This window comes from Argopecten irradians, chromosome 13 (assembly GCF_041381155.1).
Source record: "Argopecten irradians isolate NY chromosome 13, Ai_NY, whole genome shotgun sequence".
NCBI lineage: Eukaryota > Metazoa > Mollusca > Bivalvia > Pectinida > Pectinidae > Argopecten > Argopecten irradians.
In genome coordinates, this window is record NC_091146.1 from 7,490,842 (window position 1) to 7,515,432 (window position 24,591).

The 24,591-nt window shown below is 35.5% G+C and overlaps 1 long non-coding RNA gene across 1 annotated transcript; it reads left to right on the top strand.

Moving 5' to 3' along the window:
• The first annotated feature begins 20,735 nt into the window (after positions 1-20,735).
• Positions 20,736-24,584, top strand: LOC138305942 (uncharacterized). The gene is made up of 4 exons (XR_011205735.1): positions 20,736-20,992; positions 22,488-22,598; positions 23,377-23,487; positions 24,016-24,584. It is a non-coding gene; the product is annotated as an uncharacterized lncRNA (long non-coding RNA).
• Positions 24,585-24,591: the final 7 nt, after the last annotated feature.

The following is a 24,591-nucleotide window of genomic DNA, read 5'->3' on the forward strand; positions in this document are numbered from 1 at the left end:
TAAAGATGCTCCACCGCTGACAAACGGTATTGTTTCACTATCAAAAATAGGAGCAGATGTTTTAGTTTTTTTCTTCAGTTACAAAAGTTACTTTCTTAACACCATACCCACCACTGAAATGGCCCTGCAGGTAGGGCGTTAGAATTGTACCTGCTGCCCCTATTGCATGATCGTAAAAGGCGACTAAATTTAGGATCTTATCTTTTCTATTCTTCCTAACTGACTTTATCCTTCCTAATGCCTCCCTTGGCACCGCCTCACTTTTGGCCTTGAGTTGAGCGTTCGCCCCTTTGAGGAAGGCTCTGGGTTCTGTCCCCTGGCCGAGACACACCAAAGTCTATAAAAGTGGTAGTTTCTGCTCCTGCTTAGCGCTCAGCATACAGGGAGTGGGACGACTGGTTCGCCCGTTGTCAGTATAATGTGACCGGGTGGGGTGTGTTGCTTGGTGTCTTCGGCGGCATGCTTCAGTGATATAGCACTTTAAAAAGGGCAACAGTTCCACTATACAAGAAGACACAACATGAATATACCGCAGTCTCCCGAAACACGCACCTCGCACAACATACACGCAACGCACCTCATACATGGGAGGCCGTCCTTACATGACCATAGCTGTTAATAGGACGTTAATTAATCAAACAAACACCACTGAAAATGTCTTCGAAAAAAATCCTTGGCACTATATCCTATATGAAATTCAGTACTGCTTGTATATGCACCAAAGGCAAAATAAATTATTTCATATTTACTATTTGTGTTAATAAGATATATATATCTACATCATTAAACACCAATTATTGTTCAAATAGTGAATATCATGTATGCTCTGACGGCGATGGAGCATCTTTAAGCGTTTCCAGTAATGTTTGAATGTACCTTCAGGTTACTATATTTGTCATATAAACATAATTATCCGTTTAAGCATATAATTTTATACATATAAAACCAAAGAAGAAACGATAGGTCACTCACGCTCCTATAGTATCCACTTAAGCTGTTTTACTGTTATTTATTGGAACGTCTGGGTTAAATGAAACGCACCATGAGAGTGTCCGACAATGCTTATTATTTTCCCTGATCGATTGCAAATCATTGATAGGAAGGTCAAGGACACGGCCCAGTCATATTTGTTATCACCCTGCTGAACTACTCCAACCTACAACTGAATGTGTAAGCACAATGGCACCATATCATAAATGTAGACATTCTGTTTATGGTCAGGGACAAGTACTCAGTTTGTCTCTGTACTCTCCGGTATAGGAACGTCAGAAACCTATTCCTAGATTAGAAGATGGATTTCACGTACTATGTGATATCAAGACCAAGTGTAAATCCTGAAGATTTGTTTTTCCAAAGACATCTTAATCCTGTATTGAGGATCCAATAATGATTTATAAGGGGCTGATGGTCTACATACTAAAGAAGATAATATAACCGGTTGTTTCTGTATTTGTTTGGTTAAAGTATTGTCCTATTAAAAACCGGGGTCATGTAAGGTTGGCCTCTGACGTATGCGATGTGCAGCGTGTGTAGTGTGTGATTTGGGAGACTGCAGTATATTTGTGTTGTTTCACCAAGCAACACACCTCACGTAGTCACATTATACTGACAACGGGCGAACCAGTCGTCCCACATCAAATTCACAACTTTGTTTGTTTGATTGTTTGATTTATTAACGTCCTATTAACAGCTATGGTCATGTAAGGACGGCCTCCCATGTATGCGGTGTGTTGCGTGTATGTTGTGCGAGGTGAGTGTACTGGGAGACTGCGGTATGTTCGTGTTGTGTCTTCTTGTATAGTGGAACTGTTGCCCTTTTTATAGTGATATATCACTGAAGCATGCCGCCGAAGACACCAAGCAACACACCCCACCCGGTCACATTATACTGACAACAGGCGAACCAGTCGTCCCACTCCCTGTATGCTGAACGCTAAGCAGGAGCAGAAACTACCACTTTTATAGACTTTGGTGTGTCTCGGCCAGGGGACAGAACCCAGAGCCTTCCTCACAGGGGCGAACGCTCAACTCAAGGCCAAAAGTGAGGCGGTGCCAAGGGAGGCATTAGGAAAGATAAAGTCAATTAGGAAGAAGAGAAAATATAAGATCCTAAATTTAGTCGCCTTTTACGATCATGCAATAGGGGCAGCATAAACGCTAAGCAGGAGCAGACACTACAACTTTATAGACTTTGGTGTGTCTTGGCCAGGGGGAAGAACCCAGAGCCTCACTCACAGGGGCGAGCGCTCAATCGAAGGCCAAAAGTGAAGCGTTGTCATGGGAGACGTTTGACCGACAAAACTGAAAGATAGCAATTATTAGATATTGAAGACTTTACTCAAACACAGTTTTTTTTTTACCTTTTCATATTGTTTATAAATAATCGCCGGCAATCACATTAGATAATAAGCATAAAGTATACATACATCAACGATCACTTGACATAATTTTTTGTGTTTGTTTGATTAATTAACGTCCTATTAACAGCCATGGTCTTGTAAGGACGGCCTCCCATGTATGCGGTGTGTGTTGTGCGAGGTGCTTGTTTTTGGGAGACTGCGGTATATTCATATTGTCTTCTTGTATAGTGGAACTATTGCTCTTTTTATAGTGCTATATTACTGAAGCATGCCGCCGAAGACGCCGAGCAACACACCCCACCCGGTCACATTATACTGACAATGGGCGAACCAGTCGCCCCACTCCCTGTTTGCTGAGCGCTAAGCAGGAGCAGAAACTACCACTTTTATAGACTTTGGTGTGTCTCGGCCAGGGGACAGAACCCAAAGCCTTCCTCACAGGGCGAACGCTCAACCCAAGGCCAACAGTGAGGCGGTTAGGAAGAAGAGAAAAGATAAGATCCTAAATTTAGTCGCCTTTTACGATCATGCAATAGGGGTAGCAGGTACAATTCTAACGCCCTACCTGCAGGGCAGACTTGACAACATATATACTTGCTTGACAACATATATACTTGATACAAAATATAACAGATCGTTAAGGCGTTTCATCTCGTTTTGCCGAATGAAACATCATGAACCTGTAAGCAAATTCTGATACAGCGGCATTATAACATTAGCTTAACGAATGGATTACTGAACAAACTCTTGTCTATCACACAAAAGGTAAATTCTAAGTCATAGCAAAGAGTGCATTCAGTACAACCGGTAGGTGATCGTTATTTTTGAATTTGTTAATTATTTTCTTCTATTATATCATGATGCTAATTGTAATAATGTCACATCTACAATGTACATCACTAGTTTAGCAGGGCAATATCAAAACTGATTAACATACAGAGCCATGGCAATTTGATTGGCGATTTCCAAAGGTTATATGGACATGACCTCTAATGGGATGTTGTTAGATCCTCTTATCAAACGTAGTGATAATAAGGATTTGTATTTTAATCAGTTAGGGCTATAACAATAATTAAAATTGACACTGCAAAACAATACCGTATTCTTCATCAGAAGTTAGTCAGCAGACCACGACACACACCATGGTCATCTATTATTGTGATCTTTGTTTGTTTGTTTGTTTGATTAATTAACGTCCTATTAACAGCTATGGTCATGTAAGGACGGCCTCCCATGTATGCGGTGTGTGGCGTGTATGTTGTGCGAGGTGCGTGTTTTGGGAGACTGCGGTATATTCATGTTGTGTCTTCTTGTATAGTGGAACTATTGCCCTTTTTATAGTGCTATATCACTGAAGCATGCCGCCGAAGACACCAAGCAACACACCCCACCCGGTCACATTATACTGACAACGGGCGAACCAGTCGTCCCACTCCATGTGTGCTGAGCGCTAAGCAGAAGCAGAAACTACCACTTTTATAGACTTTGGTGTGTCTCGGCCAGGGGACAGAACCCAGAGCCATTCTCACATGGACAAATCTTATCTAAATAAGCTGAACATCAAACCTTTGGAAAATTGCAAACATCACATTAGAATTTCCGTTGAAACGTCGTGTAGCCGGATAATATTTATCTCCATTAATGGTGGATTTTTGCCGCGTCTGAAATATCACTTCATCATTGTAATCCATAAAATAACATTACATAATTACCTCAGAGAGTTACCTGGTGCATGGTGACTTCAGCTATCTGAATAAAATCTGAAACCATTGAATTTGATGGGTTTTTTTATTAAAGAAGATAAGTGGCCGGTGACCAATTTGGTATTAGCGAACTATTTGATTAGTTTGTGTGCATCTTAACACAAGTTTACATAGCATTATTCTGCACTTAATATGGGTTTTATTAATATTTCATAACCACTGTCGAATGATGGTATGTATTTGTACCTAAAACATACATACGCCATGACCAGAAACGTTAGTTTAACGAAGTAAAAACACATTGTTTAACTTCAATCCCTTCCCCACAAAATCCCGCCTACTACTGATGTTCTTTACCGATGATCCCACGCTTATGCAGTAAAACCCACCATACCAAATTACATATATATTTAAAGAGATTTATCCGAACACATCTTCGTCTTCTTCAATTGAAACTTTTTTCTGATTTCTTTAACGAGGATGGTGATGATTTAAGTGTAGCGGGGTTGAACTAGGTCGATCATCGGTGACAAGGTAGCTCAGTCGCTAGAGCACTCGGCTAGTGTTCGGAGGGTCCCGGATTCGAATCCCGGTCTGACCGCTACATTTTCTCCTCTCCTGTTACAGAATTGGTGCCCAACTAAATAACCCACGGTGGTGGTGTTTGGAAGGGTCTCGTATGTCTTCGAGGGCGAAGACTTCGAGAAAGGAGGGAGGAGTGTAGCGGAGATGGGATTGGGTCGATCATCGGTGACCAGGTAGGTAGAGCACTCGGCTAGTGTTCGGAGGGTCCCGGGTTCGAATCCCGGTCTGGCAGCTACATTTTTGTCTCTCCTGTTACATAAGAAATACATACTTATCCAACCGTACTGATACAAAAAAACCTGGATGATAGAGTCGATAGAAACAGCTGACTTGCATATGAATATATAAAATATCGTTCACGTATTACATCGCTTGACTTATCAGTATTGCTATATAATATTCATATCAATCTGATTAAAATACAGATCCTTATAACCTCTCCGTCCAAAAGAGGTCTGGCAACATCCAATAAAAGGTCAAATTCGATGATATCTTTTTACCACGTGTGCTTTAAATCAAATACATTTTCTACACATTGTTACGTCAATTGATTACGCCATTTCGTCCCAGTATATATTAAGATTTAGTATTGTTGTGCTCTTTGGGCGAGATGACTAGGTACAGAAAAATAATTCGGTCAGAATTTTTCCAAACTATCCAACCCCAGTCAATATTCTGGTAGTGCTAATTTAATTGGCCATTTCCACAGGTCATCTGGACTTGACCCTAATTGGATGTTGTCATATCCTCTATTTAACGGAGTGGTTATACGGATCTTCAACTTCAATCAGATTGTATTCATATAGACCAATAATACAATATCTCAAAAGAAAAGTAAAAGCATTGTTGTATGTGCATCAGGGATATGTATAGTCCGAATAATACTTGATCACCTTTGTATAGTTGTGTATGTTTGTCCTATATTAATAGATATGGTCATGTAAGGACGGCCTTTCATGTATGTGGTGTGTTGCGTGTATGTTGTGCGAGGTGCGTGTTTTTGGAGACTGCGGTATATTCATGTTGTGTCTTCTGTTCATCGATTTAAGGCCTACCGTATAGATGTAATATTTCGCGGGAGTTTTTATTTCGCTAAACCCGCGGTTCCATCCAAAATCACAATATGTAATACCTCGCGAAATTGATCAAAGGTTTAACTTATTGCAGCATGTCGTATGAATGACGATTTCAAGTCTAAACCTGGTGAGGTATGAACTCAAAACTGTTTCGGTCTTAATACTGTTTCATGATCCTGGGGCCTGGTATTTTGTTTCTGGTTTATTTGGATGATGTTGATTACTTGCTAAACAGAATTTTGTCATAGCGCAAACGTTGCGCTGTGACAAAAATGGTGATGTATCTTTAATTACGTAATATGCATCCTCCTAATATAACTGTCTGAACCGAGAATGACGCACTGGTATAGGATATAGAAAACCAAATGGACAAAGCATTGGTATCATGATAAGCAATTCCCTTGTGTGTCAGTATTACATAGTATTTTGTTTAGTAATTGTAAAACATGGGTGAAGATAGCGTATACAATTACCAGCGTTTATTATCTCACCAGAGTCATTGTGACAAGGCCAATAATTTACAGGGCGAAGGCAGTCATATTTTATTGAATATTTTGCATGGATTGCTAGAAATGACAGATGAATGGGAGACCCAGCTAATACAATACTACCAATTCTTCGATTGTTCAAAAGCATTCCGATTAGGTCAGGAACAGTCACATTTGTCATAGGCATTTTTACATCGTAATGATAAAGGAACACGCTCAAGGGCTCATGATAATTCAGTTGGTCCAGAGAATACCGATGGCAACAAGGCAATTATACCTCAATGCCTGATAGCTTTAGAGTTTCGTCAATAATTCGTATATTTTATCTAAACAAATGAAGCTGTGATTACTATCTTTTATCTTTAGTCTCGGTTTCAGACAGAAATCAATAACGTATCTTTGTTGAAAAATGGCACAATCAAGAAATGAGAAGGAGATCTTATCGAAAAAGGACACAATGACGAAAGGAGAAGTCCATAAGGTCTTTTGATACATGAGTTACTAATATTAGGCTGAGGACATTCTAGAACTGTAATAGAACACAGATAGTAACATATCTCCTAATTAATGAGTAAAAACCTTACATAAGGATTAAACACGCCAATTACTCGCGAAGATAGATATGGAATATTAGAATACAAATAAAATTTAGAATATTTAACATACTATTACATACAAGAGACTAGCATCTCTAGTACCATCGGACTTTCCTCTGAATCCGATACCACTACATTGAGATGACTGGTATCAATAACTATCATTCATCAATGAATTATTGAATCTTGTGGTAAATGTAATTTATAAAATTCAGATATTTAAACAGTGCAAATGTCTTTTCTTTTAAAATTTGTGGACTCTTGGCCAATATTATTTGCCTTTGTTGCTAACATATTCCCAGGGAAGTGGCAGATCATTTCATGAAATGAAACATAAAGAATTATTTAATTTACATCGGTTGCAAAACAAGCCATGTTAAAATTTACATTTACATAACTGAATGAGGTAGATGAAGAGGGATGGTTAATTGAAATTACCTTTTGCTTGGGTCATGCTAAATTTCAAAGGCTGAATACCTAACTGATCTTGAGCAAATAAGCGAAATCATGATATAAGTGTAGGAGTCCCCAAATAAGCGAAATTGGGAAATTATTTTATCTTCTATACTAAGTGTAGAAGTCCCATGTATTGCAAGTTGTTAAATTGGGAAATGTATTTATTTTGATTAGGTATTCTGCTGTTAAAATTCCATAACCCTCCAACAGGCACATATGATACAGTACTTAGTGAACACTGTTATATAATTTTCAAATACTATTAAAGAGGCTTTAATAAAGAATATCTGTCTAGATTGGATCTCCTTGAAGGTTCTTCCGGTAAATCAAAGATCCTTTAAGTATTGATTCAAGAAATCTTGTTTTCCAGTAATGATGTGATAAGTGACTGCCACTTTAGGACGAGGACTCCGATTCCGCCGTATCTAATAACTGTAGATTAGTGTAAATCTCTTCCTGACATGTTAATGGTTAGAAATGTAGCTTAACTTAACTGGATTAAGTTACATCCATTAAGTTCAACTGGGGCCTGGTTCATATATCATTAGCTGACGTACTTTTGTCATCACATTATACATCGTCTTGTATTTTAAAATGAAACATTATGCTTTATTTATGTCATGAATTGCATTTTCTAATATGGATCATGTTTATTTATCATGGAGATTTAATAAGTATCACATTAAAACGTGCACTTCTCAGCAATGTCTACATACATTCGAGCGGTAGAAATGATAGAACGAGAAAAAAACACATGACATACAGCTGTTAAGATGGGAATATTATTGTAATATGATAGCAAAATAGCCATCCTAACTACAGTTGCTGTTATTAAGATTGATTGTTATCAGATTAACGTCAAAATGTATTATATTAGGACGTCTTAACTATATTTGCTTTTAAACGGATTGGAAACGTGTAGGTCCAGGCGTATGCGCATCTGATAGAATAACAAGATGTGATTGATTACCTGTCAAAAAATTCTCACTATTAAAAGGAAGTTTGTAAGCTAGGATATTGGCAAATCAACAATGTTACGAAACACTGTTAACTAACTTAAATTCCAGGACCCTTGCTCATCAAATGGTCTTAGGTCTAAAGTAGCACTATAAAAAGGGCAATAATTCCACTATACAAGAGGACACAACATGAATATACCGCAGTCTCGCAAAACACGCACCTCCCACAACATACACACAACACATCGCATACATGGGAGGCCGTCCTAACATGACCATAGCTGTTAATAGGACGTTAATAAATCAAACAAACAAACAAAAAAAATCAAACAAACAAAAGTATTAAATTCGAAAGTAACCAATTACAGATTACGTTAAAAATAGTAACGTCAGTTTTGATAAGCTATGAGAAAAAAGAAAGAAAAAAAGACCCAATAAATCCCAGAGGAATCTTGGCGCCCAATAAAGATTGATCTATGCTTGACAATCAAAAGAGAAATCTTTTCTCTGCTTTTCAAACTTTAACTATCAAAATTGAAGATGGTCGGTGGTCAGCCATCTTGTTGACCGATGGGTCCCAAAATTATGCACAACAATGGCCCTTGGGGAACCTACATATGAATTTGAGAAAAATCTCTTCCGTACTTTCTGTGATAGAGCGGTAACATTTTTAAATTATTAAAATCCAAGATGGTGGTATGTCGGCCAATTTGTTAACCGATCGGTCCCAAAATTAAGATGTACAGCTAGACGAAATATTTGAGACATATCCCTAAGGTACTTTCTGCGAAATAACGGTGAAATTTTCAACGACCAAAATTGAAGATGGCTGCCTAGCGTCCATCTTGTTGACCAAACGGTCCCAAAATGCGATATGCCAACTGTGGCCCTTGACAACGGAATGACGGAAAGATGGGCGAACGACGGATCACAGACAAAAGGCAATTTGAAGGCATCATCAGATGGTGGGCTAAAAATGAAGTCTACGGCTGTTTTTATGATCGTGAGGCAAATAACGCTTAATTTTGCGATTTACAGGTAATACGCTCTATAGTCCATGTAGTTGGATCTTTTTTTTGCACTGATGCCACTCTAAAATAGATATATAGTATATAGATTATGTGCTTTAAATGAATAAACTCTTAAATACCTTCAAAGCATATGCACATGACCTATTACGTTGTCAAATATACAGCGGCCTATAGTCTATGTTCAATATCAAAATACATTTATTATTGGTATCAACATATTAGGACTGTTCATTTATCTTTTTGTATCATTATATCATTTATGAATAATTTACACATTTAATTTATATACTAGTTTAATCCTATAATGTCATTTCTGCAATTCCGTATTTGGTAGTTTTTTTTTTTAATTTCACTTTTGACGTTTTAACTTCAAAAAAAGTATCTTGCATTTTGTTTTAAAGTGAATAGTCGGACAAAGGAAACCAGTCTAAATGCATTCTTTGGCCTTCCAAAAGTCATTGCATACCATAATGATGGTCAAGTTCTGCTTACGTTGTCCAGTTTGGACCATTGAAATTTTGGGGAAGCCCCGTGTAAATTTAGCACAGTTCTAAATATAAATTCGCCAAACTCTTTGAAAACGAGGCTGCGTAGAAATGTCAACATGGACATGTGTTTCTCAGTCGTGTCGGTTTCGTTTCGTGTGACAAACCACTAATGCGGTATGTAAATTGTTGTTTGCATTTGATGCAAATGAAGTATGCTTACATTAATGACAATTCTTTGTATTCATTTTTCGATAAAAGCATCTTTATACATGGAAATTGACACAAATATTCGGCAGATGCAGAGATGGGGCCCCGGCAAGGGGCAATTATTGCAGCATCGCATTCGTCGTATTTTACATCAACCGAATCATGAAGGTTAAATACAAATAATCGTAACATAATTTCCCATTTAAAACCACACGAAAACGTTCCATACAACGTCCATGCATGTAGCTGTCAAAGATGTGAAAATAAATTAGCTCATACATAGATATTTTACAAGTACAATATATGTGTTCAATTATTCGTGTAGTTTTTTGCAGAGATTTAATTAAATTATCTATGTCTCTGGTTTTTTGTGTAAACAATATTTGAGTTCTGGAGAGAGATGACATGAATGTCCAGCTGGAAGGAAAGAAACTTTTATGATGTGCATGTATTGTACAATGTATATATGTAAACGAACATTCCATGTAGCTGCTATAGAATTACAACTAGGAGATTCTCTCAAACATTGATAATATTTAATTTTTCACATTCATGTAGGCCTATGCTGTGAGAATTAACACATCATATATATTTTCCAGAAAACATATAGGCCTACATGTATGTTACTTTCCTTTTCTGTTGTTTCCTGTTCTTTTTTGTGCTCTGGAGAAAAAGATGACTGAGTTGAAAGAAAAGTAATTAATTAAGAGAAATGTGTACCACAGTACTTTGTCTGTAGCCGAGGGGTTCTTTACTGTTTTAATAGTCCAGTAATTAATAATTAAATTGAAAATTTCAAAATTAAGATGAAATTGTAAATTCCATTTTTGAATGAAGTGGTTCCCCTCCTTTGAGAGTACACAGTGTGTATACCCTTTTTGATTTTTAGGAATAATACCTGAATAGGAACCTGAAATAACATGACAATCAATCAGGTATGTGGTATGTGTGTGTTGGGGGGTGGGGGGGGCTAAAAGATAGAAGAATCATGAGGTTGGGAAGTTGTAACTCGGGTGGGGGGTTGAAATATAGAAGAAATAGCTACAGATAACTGGAAGTGGAAGGGTGCTTTATCATTGATCTGGTCATTGCATATTTGGGGTTTACATGGCTTTTTTTCGGTTATTTAGTCTCATTGATTTTGGAGCAACTTTGAATCCATATGGTAGTTTATATCTTTCTTTTTCCATGTGTAGCTATTTCTCCTGTATTTCACCCCCGCCCAAGTTACAACTTCCCAATAGGTACCACTTGTTTAGAACTCAAATCAAAGACAGATGTACATAGTACTACATACTACATTTTAGTCTATGTGTTTGTAATCACTGTTACTACAGTATTAATACATAAATGCGCTATGTACAAGTTACACATAGACAATAAATGTGAAATTTGGTTCAGACAAAAAGATTTGTAACATTTCAGATAACTTGCTAGTTTTAAGGTTTTATTTATATGTTGAGTCTACTCTCTTGTAAAGTAGAATTTAGAAATCCTAAGACCAGGGTATCTATATTGCTATATGTAAAAAAAATCCTTATATTTTAAAAGTAATTGAAAAGCTATCTCACAAGCCCTGACAAACAAATGGGTAGGCATATGGATGCAAGAATTATAATCACTGGATCTAGAGGACTAATATAAACAAATATTTCTACAAAGTTAAACAATGAAAAAGTATTGCATCATAATTTTATTTAATGAATACAGTTGAAAGAAACATTTATTAAATTAATACTGTTTAAATGTTTGGCCCTGCAGGTAGGGCGTTAGAATTGTACCTGCTGCCCCTATTGCATGCTCGTAAAAGGCGACTAAATTTAGGATCTTATCTTTTCTCTTCTTCCTAACTGACTTTATCTTTCGTAATGCCTCCCTTGGCACCGCCTCACTTTTGGTCTTGCGTTGAGCGTTCGCCCCTGTGAGGAAGGCTCTGGGTTCTGTCCCCTGGCCGAGACACACCAAAGTCTATAAAAGTGGTAGTTTCTGCTCCTGCTTAGCGTTCAGCATACAGGGAGTGGGACGACTGGTTCGCCCGTTGTCAGTATAATGTGACCGGGTGGGGTGTGTTGCTTGGTGTCTTCGGCGGCATGCTTCAGTGTTATAGCACTATAAAAAGGGCAACAGTTCCACTATACAAGAAGACACAACACGAACATACCGCAGTCTCCCAGTACACTCACCTCGCACAACATACACGCAAACACACCGCATACATGGGAGGCCGTCCTTACATGACCATAGCTGTTAATAAGACGTTAATAAATCAAACAAACAAACAAACAAACAAGTTTAAAATGTTCTGTTCATGATCTTCTAGGTCCATATTGGTAAAGTTTACTTTCAAGAGCACTCAAATCAACATTCTTCAGTCTTCATATGATGCTAATTGTATGTATATGCATACATACACTTGTATACAGGTCCAAGGGATGAACTTTCTGTATTCATGTCACTATGCATGCATGGTGCCTGAAAAAAAGAACCAACAATTTTTTGATATCTGTTGAATATGACAAAAATTGAAATTATCAATTTCAAATATATGTAACTGAATAAATGTAGGTTCATTCTACAGGTTTTTTTTTATTTTAGAGAAAACATTTTATAAGTTGTGAATGTGTCACTGCTGCATTTAATAGAATCAAATATTGTTTCAAAAAAGATACAAAATTCATTATCTATAGTTCCAACAAAAATTCAGAATAATTGTAAATGATACATGGCTGCAGTACATTTCAACTCTGTAAAGTTTGTCATATACACATGAACCAGGTACAGTTGTAATAAATATACAAACACTATTTATTATTATGACCAGAAATAATACTGTATGTGTCCTCAAAATATATCTAAAGAACAAGCTAAAACCTATATGTATATGTGTATATCAGAACATATACAATACAATTTTACCAATTAACATACAATGTAAATCTTACATACAATGTATGTGTATAACACTACCAGAACATATACAGAACAGTAATTTACAAATTAAAAATCTATAAATATATACATCAGAACTGTATGAATTGACCGGTAGCATAATATTATAGATTAATTGAAACAAATCTTAGCTTGATAATGCACTAGCGGTTACATTCTAACTGTACATGCATTTCAACGGTACATTTTATAAACATACAGGGCATACATTACCCCTAAAGAGGCCCCACTAAAGAACCGCTATTTATCCCAGGGTTACGTTTTTACGCGATTGGGGAACAGGTATGAAACATGTGACCATGTGTGACCACTCATCCATGAAAAAAATACTGCTAGGAACTATTTACATAATGATCAAAATACGAAGACTCACTCACTATCAGCTGAGCAGGGAGTACCGGGTAGTAGGCCTAGGTCCGTACAGTAGCGGTCCGGAGCCGCGTGCTCGTTTGAACTGTTCTCTTCACTATAACAAGTTGTATTAACACTCTCCATGCGTCGTAATGTTTACCGAGTCATTTGTTGGGATTGTCGCTGCTCCATTGCCTTTCCTTTCGCATTTTAGGTGAGTCAGTTGGTTGTTTTGGCGGAAACCTTTTGGTTCAAAACTACGGTAGCCATGTTTTGTTTACTACGGAGAGTGGTGGATGTTGCGCACGCGTTAAGATTGAACTGCACTGATAGCCGGTCGGGAGGACGCATTAGGATTCCCATAATAAATATTAATTTCTTCGCATACAGAGCGATTTTGATGGGAGATTTTATTTTTCTATTTCATAAGAAATTATACTGGATATATTAACACCATTTTACCAATTTTAGCCCTTCTTTGCCCGACTATTCGCTTTAGGCACTTCCGTCTGGTACTTCATAAATGTTCCCAATTTTAAAAAGCAAGCTATCAACAAGGTGTTTGCTGCATATATCTGCTTTTATGTTTGCAATCATATGACTGTCGTACATAAGTCACAATAGATTGGTATTTCCATGCGCAGCATCTTGATTTATAGTGTTTTCTTTAAATACATTACCTTCCCTTTTTAAACGTCTTGTTCCGGAGCTCTATGCACTCACTGTAATTGAGTAATCAATCTAGATAATTAGATATTGACAATAAATAAAAATGTAACTTCTTGAATAGGATATATTAGTATGTGTTCTCGTTATGTTCAAATTGTGTTTCGATTTTGCGTCCGCGACTTCAAATGATGCATCCTATACGAAGCCAATGCCGAGGTTTATTATGATACATTCAACGCTTAGTTATGGTCCATGGCACGTGGATGTTCAGAATGCGTTCGCAAGCGACCTCATCTGTTCCAAAATGTAATACCTTTTTCATACGTTGTTTTTTTCCCACAGTAAATCGGAACGCAGACCGCCTTTTTAAAGTCTTACCTCATCTCGAATGATTTTCTCAAATTGCCTGATATTCCTCAAAATGGCTTGCAAAATACCTCAACTCAGTTTTCTCAACTCTTGAGATATTCCTCGAGTCGAAGTGTGCAAAAGTAAAACCACGTTTGATTAAATGCATAATATGTATATCTGTTTATAAACTGTTTCCTTTTCCAGTGATGGATAGGTATAGGTATTCTATACAGTGGTCACTAACGTCTTAATCTCGTCTCAAGCTGCCAATTTACATGATAATAGAGCTATGTTGACAACGGGAGCACGCGAGTACACTCTATAGGATCCCGTCACAGGACGATACAGTCTGACATCCGGTAGTGGGAAGGACACAGGATTAGGAATGAAATTGATATGGACACGTTTGTATGACTATTCGGCACTTCATCTAGGTTATAAGAGACTCCTCTTCTAGAAAATAAAAGCATTACATGTTTTTCTTCTGTATGGTTTGTTCTTTTTCAAACAGAAGCCTTCAAGTAGCGCCTACATAATAGTCTAATAGCAGGCTCACAGAAATTGTTCTTGGTTTCTCTGGTGTTGACCTAAAGAACAATAGTTGTTTACTACCAAGGCGAATTTGAATGTTTACAGTTTTTAGACCGGCCACCAGACCCAAAGAAGTTGTTGATAACACTTTCTCAGACATGTTGTAGAGACAAAAATAATCAAGCCGAAGTTTAATGATTTTTTTTTCAATATTCTAGAGACTGGTGGAGACTAGGAGATTCCAATAATGTATTTATCTCATACCTACGAGTAAAGTACTGGTTTATCCTTTGCAGTACACTTATGACCCCTGAGGCTTGTATTACATGGCTACCTATGCAATACAATTGTATGACTTCATAACATCATCGCTGAAAAAGTTATTTTCATAAAGTCTAATAGTTATACTAAAGAATACAAACAGCAGGATTGTAGTAAAATTGCTATAAAAAGTCGATGTATGACAGAAACATACTACTTTTATATGTGGTAATGACGGGAAAATATATTCTACCCTCGGGGTTACAAAAGGTTGTAGAAATCTCGTCAAGGTTCGGGAGGGATTTTCTTTACTACATTTTGTAATATCCATATAACCTATATATCAGCGTGTAAAAGAGTCTTGAAATATCGACCTTGATATAGAACGTAAATTCACATCAAAAGGAGTTGCTGCATCGTATAAGATTTGAGAGGAGAAAACGAATAAAGTTTACATCTTTGTTTATTGCTGTATCACTCATCTTTCTTGGTCTACACACTGAAAACTGCTCATCGCCGGATTCTGGTAACAATGATATATTTACTAAGTGTCTTTTAGCGGAGAATAATTCTCCTTAAAAACCCAGTATATTATCAAATCGAGAATGTATTTTTAGACAGATAAGCAAGATGTTTGATCACAATACAGCAGGTCGTCCTACAGATTATCGCAAGATCAGTGAAGGGTACAAATCGAACGTTTATATTGCGTGTAATGACACAGAAAGAAATGTTACATATTATTCGTCAGATATACCTAGACCTCGCTCGTGAATATTTATTACTTATGTATATAGTGGTAATAGCAACAAAACTGTGTTGTGGCTGGTGCTAGTCCCAAGAAATATAAATATGATAAACAACAAGGATGATATAACTAAAAGACGAAAGTGTAAATAAATGGCGGTAAAACCGACAGTTAGATCTTATATTGATAATGTTTTTTTTTATATAAATTTCAGACAACGTAAGGTTTCACCTCAATAAGATATGTCTGTCTTTGTTTTGAGTATATACAATGTAAAGCTATAACCCCTGGAGCTTAAATACTGACAACTTTAGCACACATGTACCGGTACAGGTTTTATCGAACAAAGTGAACAACCTGCCTACTAATATTGGCCGATCGGCGGTACCGTTAGTGTAGTCTAGATACAGTTTGACCCTGCAATGTCACATATAATCAGATAACACCAATATGATCGAAAGTCCTGTCTACTGTCATTTGTCAATTATGGCAAAATTGGCCTAACTCGGGCAGATAAAGCAGACTTGTTAAATAAGTTCTGTCAAAGAAGTTCCAATAGCTTCACTAAGGATATGAGGTGATGATGATATTTTATTTTGAGATGGAACCGTGGTATTCATGTCGTACTACAAATGTAACATTTCAAGGTTATATCGTCACGATAGATGTGTTCTTATGCTTCGGTACATACATCATCCTTGATATTCGTCTAAAATGAAATACAATAACAATTACAAAAAATAAACATATAAACATCTGTTGATAATTACAATAGTGACTGTTGTTTAGAAATTGTTTAACTTCTAACAATAAGTTTGGGACCTTTTTTTCGAACAACCTTTTATTGATGTAATCCCAGTTGTAGTTTTACGACTGTGTTGGTACTGTTGAACCAATATATATTCGTATGCAATATTTTTTAAGTATTTTGCGAGCGGCAGGAAATCGCAAAAATAAAAACACCACGAAATTGTATCACAAACAGAAGAAATAGGAGATAGGTGTAATAAATGACATGATAAGCGAGATAAGATCGTAAGTAATACGTGTTACAGCAGAAAAAAAAACGCAAAATTGACTCGGCGCGAAGCTTGGTTTGCAGCATGTCGATGTTGGCCTTCAATGTTTGTGCGCTTAGAGGCGCCATCCTTGATGTCAGCATCGGTGCAAATAACACGAGACTTTGTCAATCACGTCCCACTGCATTGCTGCACGTGGTCATATCGTTTGCTTCATGGTGACCGTGATTAGCCGTGAAGATGTCTGCCTTGCCTGCATTAGGGTTTTATCATGATTAATTTTCTCTACATTTACAAAGACACACCAATATTTCCTAACCTGAAATTGACCTGAAATTGACCAGAATTTCTGGTTACCAAAATTTTGATTTTGACCTGAAATTGACCTGAAAGGAGCAGAACAGTCAATTTCAGGTTTAAAAACTAACCTGAATTTCACCTGAAATTGACCTGAATTTCACATTAAAATTTGCTGAGGTCAAATTCTGGTCAATTTCTGGTCAAATTCATGTGAAATTCTGGTCAATTTCAGGTTAGTTTTTTTAACCTGAAATTGACTTCAAATTATATTCTGGTCAATTTCATGTGAAATTCTGGTCAATTTCAGGTTAGACTTTTAACCTGAAATTGACCTCAATTTTCTGAGGTCATTTTCAGGTGAAATTCTGGTTAAATTCATATGAAATTCTGGTCAATTTCAGGTTAGATTTTTAACCTGAAATTGACTTTTCTGCTCCTTTCAGGTCAATTTGACCAGAAAAAATCTTGACCAGAAATTGACCTGAATTTCAGGTCAATTTCAGGTCAAGTTTTCTTCTGGTCATTTTCAGGTCAATTTTACTGGCAATGACCTGGTAAATGGTTCACTTGCATCACTGTAGTTCTCGAATTGTACCCAATTTCTGAGCATATCAGGTGTTGCAATCACACTGCTGAGGAATGTTTGGTGATTTTGGTCATTGAAGTATCAAGGTATTTTGGAAAAGGAAAACAGTCTTTTACAGTTGAAGAATATTAATCAAAATGTGACCATTGAATTGTTTTTATTTTTCATAACATTTTCAACTTTACTGACCATAAGGAATGAGTGTGACCACCCAAAAGTAGCAGAGGCGGCTTAACTACTTCTAAACCATGAACTTCGTGGATATAAAAGACCGCATCCAGTTCATAGCAAGGAGCTTATGGCCCTAAACATTCCAAATGATCAGGTCACGAGGCTACTAGGTTGCAGCATCCGCACATGTTTATAACCTCCTTCAACACGTACAGTCGGGTAATGCTACCATCAGGAGACAACCTAGCGAAGTCTTATAAGAAATTACAGAATATAAATCAATTGTCTGACAAAAAGGTCACATTTTAACAAGTATTCTTCACCATAGCATATTGTTTAAGTTTTATATACATGTACATGTAGATATACGTACATGTTGTAAATACATTTATCTCTATTAAAAGAAGAAATGACAATCAGATTGTTTTGTCACTTCATGATAGCTTTAAACGATTCACATTCAAAGAGGTTCACCTTCTTCAACTATTTTTTTCTAGGAACTTCGACTTTAGTGGGTCGATTTTTTTCGTAGAGGATCTGTTACACAGCCTAGAACCCTCCTCCCCTCCCTCCCCCTCCCCATCCCTAGGAAAACAATGACAAAGTCTGTTTTCTGCTTTATGTTATTTATCTTCCAAAAGTCCTTTACTTGATCTTCTTGCCACTGCAATCCCTGAAATGTAAAAGAGAAACATTTACATTCCAACTGCACATGATCTGCAAGTTATTTAGCTGAATCTACGGACATAAAGTCAAACTGCATGTAATATACTGGAGATGGCATACTGTGTTAACACTTTCATTAGAAGTCGGAATCATATTGTACACTGTTCTAGAAATAAAGAACACTTTGTCATCAAATGCATTGGTTTTTTCCCTCTAAAATAGTCAAGTAAGATAAAAAATGTTCATAAACATTGGGTTATATATACAATAAATCAGATGACTCAGCCTTACCAGTGTTTAATTAAATTAGATTTTAAAAGTTTCAGGAAAAATCATATACTGTGCTCACTCTATGGATAGAATTTTGGGCATTTTGCTAATAGAAGACACTAATTGCTAAAATAAAAATAATCATTTTAGCATTTTTTACTAAGCCATTTTTTTTGGCTGAAGAACGAGAATGAATTTGTAGTTTCATTTTTTTTCATTCTAAATACCTGAGCTATCAAATCCATATGATTCAAGATGGAATTTAAGTTCCTAAACATTTGTCATTCCAAGTGTTACACTGAAAAAACAATGGCCTGGTTATGGCCTTGAGGAATAAAGGGAGGGATATGTGGAAGATTATGAAAATATCATGTTCTTTTACTATTTTCTTAGTTTACTTTTAGCAATTTAAAGCATTGCAAATTTTGCCCTATGCGCTATTGTAGATATCGTAATGTTAAAAAGACAAATAAGTGACTTTGTTGGTCACTAGGTGTGTTCTGCTAAAAATTTTTTTTCTTTTTTGCTAAAGATAAAAGAAAGGTTTTAGCAACTTTTGCTAAGGCGTTTTTTTATCTAGAGTTACCAGAGATATATACAATGTACATGTAGCATCTGACATAATTTTTTCATAAAATAAGTTATTGCAAAAGCTTAAGGATATCATATGAAATTGTTATTATGAAATAAAGTCAGTCCCGTGTGTGCGTGTTATATTTGATATTTTATTAGAAACCATTTAATGTATCGTTGTAACTGCAATAAGGTAATATTAGTCAGTCATGTCATGATGTGCTTCATGTCCAAATATATATACATGTATAAGCAACCTGCATAGCTAGAGATACCAACAGGCATGCATTTACACTACAATCATAATTATTAAATATCCCCAAATATCACGGATTTCATCAAAAATCTCAATACAGCAGTCAGTCAATTTATTATATACAGCATAAGCCTACATGTACAAATGTAGTTGCCTGTTACAATATTTTACTCAACATGTAATTAACATAATAATAAGAAAACCAACAAATCAGAATAAATTAACAATAAATCTGTGTAATTATGACCCTATAATGTTTTATGAAAGGCGTGATGTTTTACATACAATGATAATTATTCTATATAGACAATGCACTTTGTAACTTGGTTCTTTTTAAGAACTTGTAAAATTAATCGCGCATCTTGACTTTAATTTTAATAGGCCTAGCATTAAGTACAAATGTAGTTCTACATTGTACATTACTTGTCATTAGCTACAACAAATTAGCTACTGTTTTAGCTAAAAGATATCACCTTCTGACTGATCTTTTCTTTTATTCTTTTTCTTGTACAGGTACCCCTATACTTAAAACCACTTTTAAATATGGTACTGAAAATCAATAGGAGTAGTTTATATATGTATATTGTATATTTACATACCGTACATGTACAATTGACAAAACGTCAAGCTCCTGTGATTTACGTGTACTGGCTAGGCTACTTCATAGTCATATTTTTTTTCTGTATTTTGACAAAATTTCAATTTACTGTCATAATTGTATTAATTTTTTTAATTGGCAATTATTGCAGTTATGGGCTTAACGAATCATATTCCTAGGGAAATCTAATAAAATAACCGCAAGGAAAAAATATCCCAAGGGCCGGGTCAGGACCCCAATGAAACTTTTCACAAATATTGTCTGATCAACAAAACAACAACCTCGTTTGTTTTATGAGAGAGAAAAAACTCGTCTAAATTTCATATTTCATATCGACGGATTACCTGAAACAACTTCTTTCGCCTCTACTCATTTTCTACGGAAGATTGTCAACATCGATATCCCGGCCTCTGTAGTCAAAACGCGCACGTGCTGTTGTTTACGTCTGCTCGATATAGATGGCGCTCTAGTTCAAATCTAGATCATCGATATGTTTATCATTTACGGATCGGCGGAGTCAAGCATCTCATCGACCCAGATTGGATGGAGTCTGTGACAACAGATCAAGACGGTGGCCTATGATATTGTCACAATATTTTGATTATATCGTCAATATTAGTGAATGTGGTGTAATACATTACGATATATGATGTTTGCCGGTACACTACGACTAGGATGCCTAACTGTCAGCGATATTACAAGCAGCTTAACTATGTTATCGGAACAAAATACGACAATCACAAAGTAAGTTTGAGAAGCCAACATCTGATGAAAAATAAATCCTATCATATGCCGCCCGGAAGCGGAGAGGTTCTGATTAGGAGAGTAGTTTTAGTGTGTCTTTTTATGACTCCGTATATTTACAAAGTACCTAAAATTAAAGCCAAAATAAATCTGTAAGAAAGCCCAGTCCATCTGACCCAATAAATAAAGGTGTATACATTATGTCCGATAGGCCTACTGTTTGTAGGTCTACTCTATGTAGAGTCTAGTAGTTTGTGTATCATCAGGTCTTGTATGGGGTGTATGCATATCCATATTCAGTGAATTAGATTGTCACAACCCATACTGTAATGAATCCTTCAAATTACATTTATAATCATGATTGGCATGAAGAAGTATACATGTACATTAATTGTACCCTACATGTACATGTAGACTACATAGTACATGTAGAAATCTACATATAATAATTGTACATGTAGAACTAATTATATATTTATAAGACTCAAGACTGTCATCATTCTCTATTGTCCATAACCTTGCTTAAATAGGCTTATATAAATAATAAAGGTTAAATAAGAAATCAAATAAAACAGGAAATTAGAAATCAAATAAAACATGAACACTAGCTGTTAGTGTTATCACAACTTCAGTGTGGTAATTGTATAGGAAAATTCCACACCATAATGGATAATGTTTATATATGTAAATGGTGAAGTTTACATTGGTATACATTCTGCAGCTTCACAAATTAATAAATATAGTGCATAATTATGTACATATACCTACCAGGAAAGGATCTCTTCATGTTTTCGACACAGCTTTTTTAATGAAAAAAAAATCACTAGACTAAGAAATTAGAAATACCAGAGTAGTGATGCTTTAATTTAGATACAATAATAATTTTATAATTAATATAATCCTCATTCCTGATTCAATGATGGCATTTATGTTTTGTAAACATTCTTTAATTTGTTCTTAAATTTATCTATGGTACATATTGTGTCAACTGAATATTAATTCAGATCCAACATTGATGATTTCTTTGTGAATCTTATCAATATACAATTTTGAAATACATAGATTATTTATAGTAAATAACTGGCAACCAATGGCTAAATATAATTATATGATTATTTAATAATATATTTCTAATATTTTGCTATCATGAAAATATAGAATATTAAAATTAATTGTGGATACTTATAATTACATTTCGTATGTCTAGTCTTTGATGAGGACATTTATAGAACTTTTAACTGATTCGATAGTTCTGTAAAAGTTTATTTTAAGAGAACAGTTATCAGCATGGTGTAATAGGGAAAAGTAAATCTTTTAAAGAACCTTACTTGCAATATTGATTCAATAACCCCAAGTAAATACGGGTAGTTAACCTATAGGTACATATAGTTACATATACACAAAATGTATACATGTACATACCGGTACATGTATATGTCAGAGATACAAACATGCTAAATTGCCATCATTAGTTTATTTTTCATTTATTTTCCAGATTTGACAGATTGATGTCTTTGAAATTAAATACCGGAGATATAAAATTGATTTTAATCAAGAAAATATTCCAGGACTGGGCAAGAAGAACTTACCCAAACTTTTTTATTTGGTAAGCAAACAAAATGTGGAAAAAAAAGTTTGTATGATATTGTACATATGAATGTCACTGTATTGATTAGTGTATTGGGAGCAAAGTTTTTATTCATTGTAAGTTTTATTCGATAATTAACTTTAAAATCAGATTGCTATAACTCATGTAGTATATTATACAATATCCATGTATATACTTCATAATATCTTCCCTTTGAATGAAGTGAGATATATTGTATTCAAGAACTGGCTCTTCATCCTCTTCTTATCTAATAATATCCTGCAAAGCCCTGCATTTCTGAAGTGTTAAATATATGACTTATGGTGATGAAATTTGAAGGATACATATGTAGTTCAATTCTGTAACCCAAAGCTGATATTTAATACACTACATTCAGGTCATTGACCCTATGTTCTAAGAGAAAGGTAAAAAGTAAAAGCCAAGTTCACAGTGATTTGATTGTCCAGGCTGGACCCTAACTTCTGAACTATTTGTAGTAATAACTACTAATAAGGGGAGACAATCTTGAGTTACGCTGCATATGATTTGTTCTACAGATGTATTGTTTAATTTAGTCACAATTTTTCTTTTTTTTTCTTTTTGATACACATGGGTCTGTGAAAGACTTGCCTTGTATAAAAAGTATGTAACCATTTTCACAAACATGTACATGATCTAATAGTGACATTCCAACATTATAATTTATATGTCTAGGCATTGATCGTAACAAAAAGGCACTAGTATTGTAGCCTCTTTGTTATAAAACTTTATTAATGACAACTGTTGAATATTTCAGACTGACCACATTAAAATGCATGGCCACAAACAGCACTTTTCTCCAGACGTGACAGTGTTTGAAAATTGAAGATCAGCAAACTAGCCATGCCTCTTCGGCTACGAAGATCAGGTATTTTTTCACATCTGAAATGATTTCATACTTAAATACGAATTGTCTTTCTGAAATTAATGAAACTTACTTAGTCAATATATTTTTTTTTATGACATTAAGTTCCTGCTTGTAAATTTTAAATAATGTGGTTAACATTTACCTTGTTTGAAACACATACATTTCTAATGTAAGAAATAAGGACTTTTTAGTTGGAGTTGGAGAATGGTTTTATACTAACCATGTAGAATTTTAAATACATGTTGTAATACCTTCGAATAGATCAAATGTCCATAATTAATTAACTTGGTAAAAGACATGCAAATGGTTTTAGGGATGAATAACATGACTTGGTAATTTGACGAACAAATAAACAAAATGTTTTTTTTCTTTTTTACTTGCGGTTAATTAAGACCAATATTCATATTTTATGCATGCCGGCAAACCACAGAAACATCTAGTAATACATACGTGTACATGCTATCATGATATTTACTTAGTCAACATCATATTCATTGTGGCATTTGTTTTTTATTTCTATTTTTTTAGGTTTTCTTTCTCCCTAAATGGATGGACTGATGCCTTCTGTTGGTATGAGATTGCAGATATCTGGGGCCAGTCAGTGCCTGTAACCCCTGAATTGGAAGGAGAAGTCCATACTCTGTTTGTCTGAATTATTGGTTAGGTCAACAAGCGCCGGCTACTCTCAAGTAACAGGCTTGACCAAGGCAACAAGGGATTTGATTGGCTACAAGGCAACACCTCTGGTCATATACAAAGCTCCATATACATTGTATATCACACTGACAAAACCCACATCATCCTTTGTACAAAGCATGTACATATATGTAAAAAGTTAACTTCATCAGTGTATATACCAATTATTACCGAATTGTGTAATTATAAGTACAATTGCTATGTGTCAGAGCAGGAACTTTTGTACATACCGGTATATATATCATGCATAATTTGCATATTTCTCTGTCCAAAGTGATGATCAAACAAGATATTGGTAAAGAGTTATCGCTCTTTGCTACAAATGATAAGCAAAACATGTGCTTAAGTTTTATGTAGCAGTTTTTTTTCTTAACTGCAAAATAAATACTGTTTTAAAAACACTTACAA